We start from the raw sequence: 9,630 nt of genomic DNA on the forward strand, positions 1-9,630 counted from the left end.
TATTTAATGTCATTATTGAAAGATGTGTGCAGATTGAAGCCATTGGTTGTTGGATTTTGCTGTTGTTACTTGTGTTCTCAGTGGTACTTCATGTTTCAGTAACTATGGCTTCATTTTTCTTTCCACAGTCTGTTGCCTATGTTCATTCCTCTCTTCAGCTCCAAATATTATTTCTTGTATTTTCTTTATGTTAATCTTTGAATATAAAAATTTAAGGCTATTTATATAATGAGAACTTTTTTTTTCTCTTTCAACTATGACAGACAGTTTTGCTTGGTACATCAGTCTAAGTGGGCTTCCAGGGACTTTGGGATTTGAAATGCATTGCCCCAGGTTCTTCTGGCTTTCAAAGTTTCTGTTGAGAAATCAGCTGTTATTCTGATGGGTTTTCCTTTATCTGTGATTTGTAGTTTTGCTCTTGCCTCATTCAATATTTTTTTCTTGTTTTATATACTTAGTGTTTTAACAATGATTTGCTCTAGGTAGTTTCTTTTCTGGTCTTGTCTATTTGGGGCTCTGTGTACTTCTTGTATTTGTACGGATATGTGTTTCCTTAGTTTGGAGTTTTGTTGTTGTTATTGGTTTGTTTGTTTGTTTGTTTCATAAGCTTGTTAAAGATCTGCTCTATGCCATTAACTTGGGATTCTTCTCTCTCATCTATTCCTATCATTCAATGGTTTGGTCTTTTCATTGTATTACATATTTCCTGTAGGTTCTATTCATTTTTTCATAGTCTTTGCTTGTTCCTCTTAATCTGCTATTTACTTATCATGTCCTGATATTCTATAGTCCACTTAACTCATTCTATTCATAAGGTTTTTCCTTGTATTTCCTAGTTAAGATATTGGGTATTTCAATTCCATCTTCATTTCAGCACAAGTCCTCTCCAATGTTATTAACTCTTTATTAAACTCCATTTTCAAATCCTGATTATCTCTGTCATTTCCATCAGCCTTGTGTTTATGTTTTCTTGGCCATCACTCAAGCATTGATTCTCTTTAGGTTATTTTTCCTTAAGTTTACTAAGTTGTTTCTTTTGTTGTTTTTACATTCCTTGAATTCTTTGATGAAGTTTATGACTGTCTATTTAAATCTGTGTCCTGGGACTCATTTAGGTAATTCTTACTGATGAATGTTCCTAGAGAACTGGTGGATTGGACTGCGGGCGCAGTGGGGGCATGATACTGTTTTGATCTTTCATATTTTTTGTGGTTTTGTGATGAGAACTTGGCATGTGGACTTCTTTTGTTTAGTTCTGTACCTGGTGTGGCTAGAATACGTTAAGGCAGAGCACAGGATGTATGGGTAGTATTGGGCCTAGAAATTGGGCTTAGATATAATGAGGTCAGATGGATACAGGGAGCTGGGATGTCATACAGAATATGTACCATGGTCTAAGGGTTGGGGAGGGTATGTAGTGTAGCTAGAGTTTTCCTGCCTGGCCCACAGTCAGGACAAATCTCTGTCACCCTCCAGTCCCATAGCCACTCAGACCCAACCAAGTAAACACAGAGACTTATATTGCTTACAAACTGTATGGCCATGGCAGGCTTCTTGCTAACTGTTCTTAGAGCTTAAATTAACCCATTTATATAAATCTATACCTTGCCATGTGGCCTTGTGGCTTACCGGCATCTTCACATGCTGCTTGCCATGGCGGCGGCTGGCAGTGTCTCCTCCCATCTTCCTGTTCTCTCAGTTCTCCTCTCTGTTAGTCCCGCCTATACTTCCTGCCTAGCCACTGGCCAATCAGTGTTTTATTTATTGACCAATCAGAGCAATTTGACATACAGACCATCCCACAACAATGTAGGGGGGAAGAATTAATTAGGTAGACTCACCTGCTAGACTCTGGCAAATGATGTGGAGGATTTGGTTGGGCAGAGAGGTTGAATGTAGCGTAGGAATGGTCTGTTAGTCAAGAGTAGACAGGGAGGGTCCTGGAGGAAGCCTAGAGGTTGGGAGGTAGCAGAGGTAGGAATGACCTGACTAGGGTAGAGTACCAGATACACTACCTGAGGCTTTGTGTGGGTACACAGAGGGTAGGAGATCAGGCTAGCTCTCTGGGCTAGACTGTGGTAAAGGTTTACAGGATCTGGGTGTACAGTATGTTTGGATAAGTCATAAATATTCAAAAGTATGTCAATCGAATCATGGAGCTGGCTAGAAAAAAAGTGTATTCTGAAAAGAAATGGGAAGGTGTAAAGTACCAAATGATGGCCAAAGATGCACTGTTTGAGAAATAGCGAAAGTCAAATCATTTGATGAAGAAAGCCTATTAGTGCATTTACTCATTGTAGCTAAAATCCAAGTGTGGGCCTGACTGGCCTCATATCCTTGTCTCCTAAATTACAGTAGTATCTTTCTAAGTGCCTGGGGAAACATTATGGCCCTGCCTCTCCTCACTACTCATGATCTCCTTTCTGTGGCTGGTGCCCTCCTGCTCTTCATACAATTCTTAGGAAGCTTTCATGTTGCACTCTATTTAAAATAAGTGTTCTCCTTTGTTGCCGGTCTGCCTCAGTAACATGTTAGTTTGTCATGGTTGGTCATTCTGGTGCTTTCATTATTTGTCTGCCATTCCATCTAGCCTATAAGTTCTGTGATATCAGATGCCAAATCTGTCCCATTCAATCATGTCTTCCAATTGCCTAAGCAAAAACTTTAAACATGGTCAGTGCTCAATAAGCACTCATACGCTGTATTTGTGAGGCTTTCTTATTTTATCAATACATACCTTATGCAAGTAAGTCCTAGACTCAGTATCATGCCTTCACTCCAGACGACTATACATCAAGTATATAGACAGACACTGACAAGTTCCTAATCTGCAGTAATTGCTTTGAAGCTAGTCTCAGAGGCAGAAACACATCCAGTGGGTCTCTATTCTGCTCAAGTGGAGTAAAAATAGGCACTGCTTAGCAACCAGCATTTTGGACTGAGCTTTCTCCTCTGAGAATGTCAGAGTAATGTTCAGGCTCAAATAGTGAAAGGATTTAGGAACTGGTAAGTATATTAAACAATTAGAGAAAAGTGCTTTTGGAAAAAGGCTCTAAGCACTCACTCTAGAATGAACAGGAACATGACATGATAACGATGAAAGAATCCCCCTTACCGGAAGCCTTGCATATCCCAAATTAAGTAGAGCACTCAGGTCATGGCGGGAAGACTCTTTACATAAACTACCCTGAGCTAATTGCACACAAATCTTCCCTTCCTCTCTGGTTTAGCTTGATTCATTCGTCCTTATTACTATACCCACCAGATCTGTAAATCAGTTAAAGCCAAACTGGAAAGTGTTTTACTTGTTAGGCTAAGGCGTTGGTTTTAATTTTTAATTCTCTCCTGCTAGCTTTTATATCCAGAGTCCAGTTTTGATTTTACACCTACATATTTCTACAAATTTGGACCAGTCATTTTTTTTTCTGTTCAAAGCCATTTTCCTCAGCCTTCAAAGGAAGCTAGTACAGTGACCATTAAAATCCTTATGAAATCCAGAAGTGGCCACTTGATCAGACTGTTTGGGTAAATTCTAGCCACCCACAGGCCAAAGGGTGACAGTTGCAAAGTAGCTTAGCTGCATACTTACCTGCCATTCTAGTGAGTGACATGGAACTTCATTTGGTGCTTAATTTTGTTTTGTGTCTTTGCTAGTGGATAAGAGCAAAGAGACAAGATTCATTAAGCTTTCAAGTAACAGATTCTTGAATAACAAATTTGTACCTACAGGATAAAGAACCACAAAGATCTGCCTAGAGCAGAAGCCAAACACTACGGTTAAGTGAAAACCGAGTCTTCAGTTGATTTATACTTTAAGACAAGTTCCTAAAATTTTATAGCTCTTCTCAGAGGAGAGACGGTTTACTATTTTCTCAACAAGAAGTTATAGGTATTACTTGCTCTGATGATTTTTCTTGGTGAAAGTGAAACCATTATTGAATTTTCATTAAGATTCATATAGAAAGAGGACTTGTTCTTTAGTTTTTCTTTCTCTTACCAGTGCTTAAAGATCAGATATGGGACATGTCTATACAGCACACCAAGTCTCATCAATTTATGTTGAAAGAAAAGCAAGTGAAATGAGTGAGAAATAAATCGCTGAAGATGTTAGCTGCAAAACATCTCCCTCCATCATTCAATGTTTTTAGATTCCAAATGTTCATGTAAGTGTCTCTTGCAGTATTTATATACAGCCATGGAATATCTGAAGTGAGCCATGGAAGCCAGAAGCCAAAAATAACAGCCCTGAGTTAAACATGAGCTTCAATACACAGAGTCTTCAAATAAAGATACCTCAAAGGACCAGCAATAATCAGTGACAATGTGATATAAAATATCTTATTGTTATTGAGAGCATTCTCTCTGCCTCATGTGTAATAAGCACTCTCCTTTTCTTATACCTGAAGTAAGTTGAAAGCTGGAGACTTTGAATTTGAATCTTACTATCAGACTCTAGAGTCCTTTCCTTGTAAAGCCATACTTGAAAGCAGCCTGAAAATCATTTAGTCTGTGTCCTGTTCTGTGGAAGAAAGGTGTGAGGGGAGAAATAGCTTGTACAAAATGAAATCATAGAGTCAGAACTCTAGTTTGACAATCCATCTATTTTTTCTTTTTTGACAAAGAAGGTTTTGTTAAGTTTATACTCCTTCTTTGCTATTTTGAAAAAAATAATGTTATTAGTTACATATAAGAACTCAAAGACAACTTAAAATGAAAAGCAATTATAATAACCTTTATGTATTATTTTCCTGAATTTTGTTTACGTGTCCCTCCATTATATATTGTAATCTTTAAATATTTTCTAATATATCTACATCTATTGGAGGCATATAATATCAGTAAATTGTTTTTGCTGTTTCGAGTTTGTCTTGGGGAAGCCTAATGTAGGCAATCAGGCAATTTGTCCTCAAAGGCCAACTGAAGAGATCATGGTAGTAAAAATGGGACATGAATTCTGTTCAGTATGGCCACACTGAGGAGAACACCAGCAGTCTAGTGGCTGAATATCTGTCCCTCTAAGGTACAAAAATAGCCTTAGCAGGGGTCAAGGTGACAAAGCTGATGATTTTGGTTAGGTTGTGGTCTAGTTGATGATATCTGGTTCTGCCAGGTCCAGGAGATTCTTTAATCATGGTGGAGCGTCATAAGATAATTGTTCCTACTTAATGGACAGTCCTATCGTAGAGTGATCTACCTGAAAGCATCACTACTCTATCAAATGTGGACATCTATTAGACTCCTATCTGGGTACCCTAAGTGTTGAGTAAGAAGGATTATCAACCATAGATGAACACTCCTAAATGACTATATATCCACCTGTGAGGATAAGTCTGGAATCTGTGCCATAGTTTTAAGGCAGTAAAGAAGACAAGTAGTACATGCAAATATGCCAGGCTTTCAGCCTGTGATTGCCCAGCAGGGTCTCTAGGCTGAAGTGAAGAATCAGTGCTTTTTAGCAAAAGCACCCTCTAAATCTTTTTTATGATTTGGCCCTATTACCATATTTCAGTCAAATAGCCCAATAATATTTTAGTTTGGCTTTTCGGAGTGCTTCCATATATATTACTCTTCATATTCCACAACAACTGCAGATACAGCTGAAATTATATTCACTCCAGAGGCAGTGAAATTCCAGCTACTATTAAGTCACAATGTTGCCTCAGATAAAATCAAACTCTATCTTATTCTTCTAGGTGCATGCTCTTCACAAGTTTTTCCAGTCTTATCTGGGGCCCGTTTGGTCTCATGTTCTCAGACCTACAGACACAAGAAAGTTAAAGAGGTCTTTGTGGAGATGCTGAGAGTAAAGTTTCCCAGTGCCAGAAGAATCTACAAGAAAACGTAGGAAAATATCAGGACAGTGAGATTGGCGCATGATCAGCTTGAAAGTAATATACATGTCCTGTGTCCTAAGATGGAAAAGTGCAACATGAAGGAGAGATGCTCCAGCATCCCAGGAGGCAAGGAGAAAGGTAATTCTGATGTGGGGGGAGGAGGAGCAAGACACCAGTGGTGAAAGTCTACAAAGAATAAGGAAAGGGTTGTTCATGTCCACAAATGCAGGGATATTTAGGAAAACAGGACCTTAGTAGCCATATGGAAAATTCTAGAGCAAAAGCTAAGATGAGAGTATTAAAAATAGTATTTGTTTATGTTCTAGAAATTATGGACAAGAAAAAGGTTAGACATCTCAATTTAAGGTTGACCAGAACTCCCTACTCAAACTAGCAGGTGGGGATCATCCACTCCTATTATGGTAGCTTATCTTGACTGTCAACTTGACACATCTGGAAAGAGGGAAAAATCGACCAGATCAAATTGGTCAGTGGCCATGTCTGTGAGGCATTTTTTAGTTGTTAATGGGTATACATGAGCCTAGTCCACTGTGGTTGGTGTCATGCCCAGGCAGATTGGACTGTGATGTATAAGAAAAGAAGTGGAATGTGAGTCTGGAAGCAAGCAAGTTAGGTACAATTCCTCCATGGTCAATGCTTCAGGTCATGTTTCCAGGGTCCTGCCCTATTGTCTCTCCATGATGAACTGTGAGGTGAGAGTTTTAGCCATATAAATTTTTTATACTCAAAGTTGGCTCAGAGTTTTAGCACAACAGCAAAGAAGCAAACAAATGCACCTGCTAGGTTAGGCATCTGAACAGACACATCTAACATGTGGCTAAGCTTGAGCCATGTCTCTAGGCATTGATGATGGACACAATGGAGAAGACTCTGAATTTGGCAAACAAGAACTGTTCAGAGAGCTACTGCCATGCCCAGCCATTCTGCCAAGTGATTATTTGACAAATTTCTTTTGAAATAGACTTTAAAACCTTTGTAGAAAAAACAGAGCATAGCATTTTAGGCCCTGACTAGTTCAGAGGGACATATTAACTAACTGCTAGATTTTTTTTGTTGTTGATTTAAAAATGGGAATAACTTTGGAGTCATAGCTCATGTTCTGTAGCTTGCCTAAGAGAGCTGAAAATAGGATTCACTGACAGAGAATGTCATCTGCTGTGTTAGGGATTAAAACAAAAGCCAGATGGGCCCCAAAGACAGAAGCAATGGGGCAGATGGGAAATGCCTACCACAGGCTAAATAAAATGCTGCATGAGACACTTGCTTGAATTTTGCCCCTTTCGACCAAAAGGATGTTGGGAAACCAGATGATTATCTATACAGTGTGGCATTGAGGCTGCTGGAAATTTCCTGAATGGCTCTTCCTCTGATTAAATTCTAACTCCTGAAAAATATGTCCACCATTATCCTTTGGATAAGGTGTTTTCATGGAGAGATATACACAGTGCTCTCTCAGAGCACTGGGGCCAGGGTTATACACTACATTGATATTAGATGCTGTTAAGCATTGTTGGATGTTAACAATGATGGTTTTATGTCGATCTATTTTTAAGTCTGTTGTAAGTACCCTATAATTTTGCTGCTGTTGTTGTTGTTTTTTTTCTATGAATGAGTGACCTTAAAGAGAAAGCTTTTCAGGCCTTTGAATGGTAGCAGATAGAGCCTTCCTTCATGCCTAGCAGCTTTAAGTGGGGACCAGTGAACATAGTGCCTCTTCTAACAAGAGAGCAGGCTTCCCTCATGGTGACCTGCTGTTTTGGGTGCTTTCTGATCCCTCTGTGAACATTATAGTTCTAAGATCCATTGTACCCGAAGCCATATCTCATGCTCCGGGAGGGCTTGCCCTAGTCTTCTCCCTTCCAAACAACCTGCTCTGGCTTTCTAGGCAGCATCCTAGGCAAAGCAGGTCTTAGGGAAATTCCTATGAACCTACATCTATTCTTACTCAAGAAAAAAGGAGTGTGGATTGAACTGGAAACTGTGCTGTGGTTAATGTGAGTACAATCTTTCATTTGAATGCCGCACCCATGACAAAGCCGCCCCACCTCACCCCCACCATACAGCCAGGCTATTCCATTCACTTTCAGTCTGCCAGGAGACACACTGTGCTGCCCTCTGGTGTTGTAATGTAAAAGCCCAATTAAAGGCTTTTTGGGTGCCTTTTCATGCTTAAGTGTAATTTTTTTTCTATAAATAAAAATGGTTGAGCTTGTGGTAGGACACAGCAGCAGCAGCAACAATGAAAGTGTGACTGTGTGGCTGAAAAGTTCCAGAGAGTTAGTTGTATGTGCGTGTTGAGGGTAGGAGGGGCAGTAAAGTGGGAGTACACAGAACTGAAGAACTAAGACGGCAGAAGGCAGAAGGTGATTGGTGAGACATGTCTAGCCTTGTTCACTGGAAGAATTCCTGGAAACTGTCAGGCCTTCAGGGGTCAAAAACACCAAAACTAGCTATTGTAAAGGCCCAGTGTCTCAACACCCAACCTGGAGAGCTCTAACACTAGCTGCTCTAACACTAGCTGGCACTGACTGCTGCTGTTCGGGCTGCCACCTAGGCCTGAGCATTATACTAGCTGCTAAGGACTGGCCCTTCTGGCAATCAGAATCAAGAATTGTAAGATTTTAGACCTGGCACCTAGAGCTGTATAATCTCTGGCTCCTATGGCTCATATCCATTAATTGCTTGGAGGTGTAAGCCAGGGATTCTGTCAGCCCAACACATAAACGTTTGCCACTTGAGGACCCAGAACCAACACAAGAAGTACTCCTTGACAACTCTAGATTTCCAACCACACGAAGGAGGGGGACCCCAGCAAGCTCATTGGTGGGATGAGCAACACCACAAAGGACAACACTGGAAAATTATCAACTGACCAGGGAGGAGGAAGCTGGAAGTGTGGCTCAGCTGTTAGCACCACTTATTACTCTTACAAATGACCTGACCGGTTCCAGTATCTACATGGCAGATCACACCCACCTGTGACTCCTGTTTCACGAGACCTTAGGCCCTCTTCAGGCTCCTGTACATACTTGATGCCCATACAGGCACAGTCAGGAAACACAAAATAAAAATAAATAAATTTTAAAAATTAGCTACATTAATGAGAGGAAAATTTATCCACAAAGGATTAAGCTGCACACTTAGACACCTTCAGCCTTAGCATTCCTATCTCTGTCTCATTCATAGAAGTGGGCAGTGGACTGAGAAAGGTAATGAATGACACGCCCCAGACAACATGCAGAAAGTTAGGGAGAGGGCCAGGGTCATGTTTTAGTCGAGTGGAAAACAAATTGAAAGCTAAGTGAAAATTTCATGAAGACTAGGGTTCTTCTCTGCAAAATGAAGCACACTGCCTTCCTAAACTTTCTCCATACCCACAGTCATGTCTGTCCTATGCAGAATATACAGCTTCTGCATATATAGTGGGAAGTGTCGATTCCATTTCCATCTGTACTGCTAGGGTACTCTGGTATCTCTGCCCTCCACCCCTAGGAGTTTTTATTTTTCCTCCTCAGGGAGCGCTGCTGCAGAAGCAGAGAACTGCGGACCCCCTTTCTTCCTCCACAAACACACATTTTTCTCTTGAGTCAGTTTGTCAAACCCTTTCGTTGTTTACCCTTTAGCGTTACATATAAGTCTGGTCTTGCCAACATCAACCACATTGCAGCATTATTTATACAGCAGCGGTTGCTCTCTGCATCTGTGACTATAGCCCAGGGGAAGGACCAGAGCACCGGCTGGTCTTTCAAGTACCTTCTTTTTGCTTAAGTCATTA

This window comes from Peromyscus leucopus, chromosome 12 (genome assembly GCF_004664715.2).
Source record: "Peromyscus leucopus breed LL Stock chromosome 12, UCI_PerLeu_2.1, whole genome shotgun sequence".
NCBI classification, from domain to species: Eukaryota; Metazoa; Chordata; class Mammalia; order Rodentia; family Cricetidae; genus Peromyscus; species Peromyscus leucopus.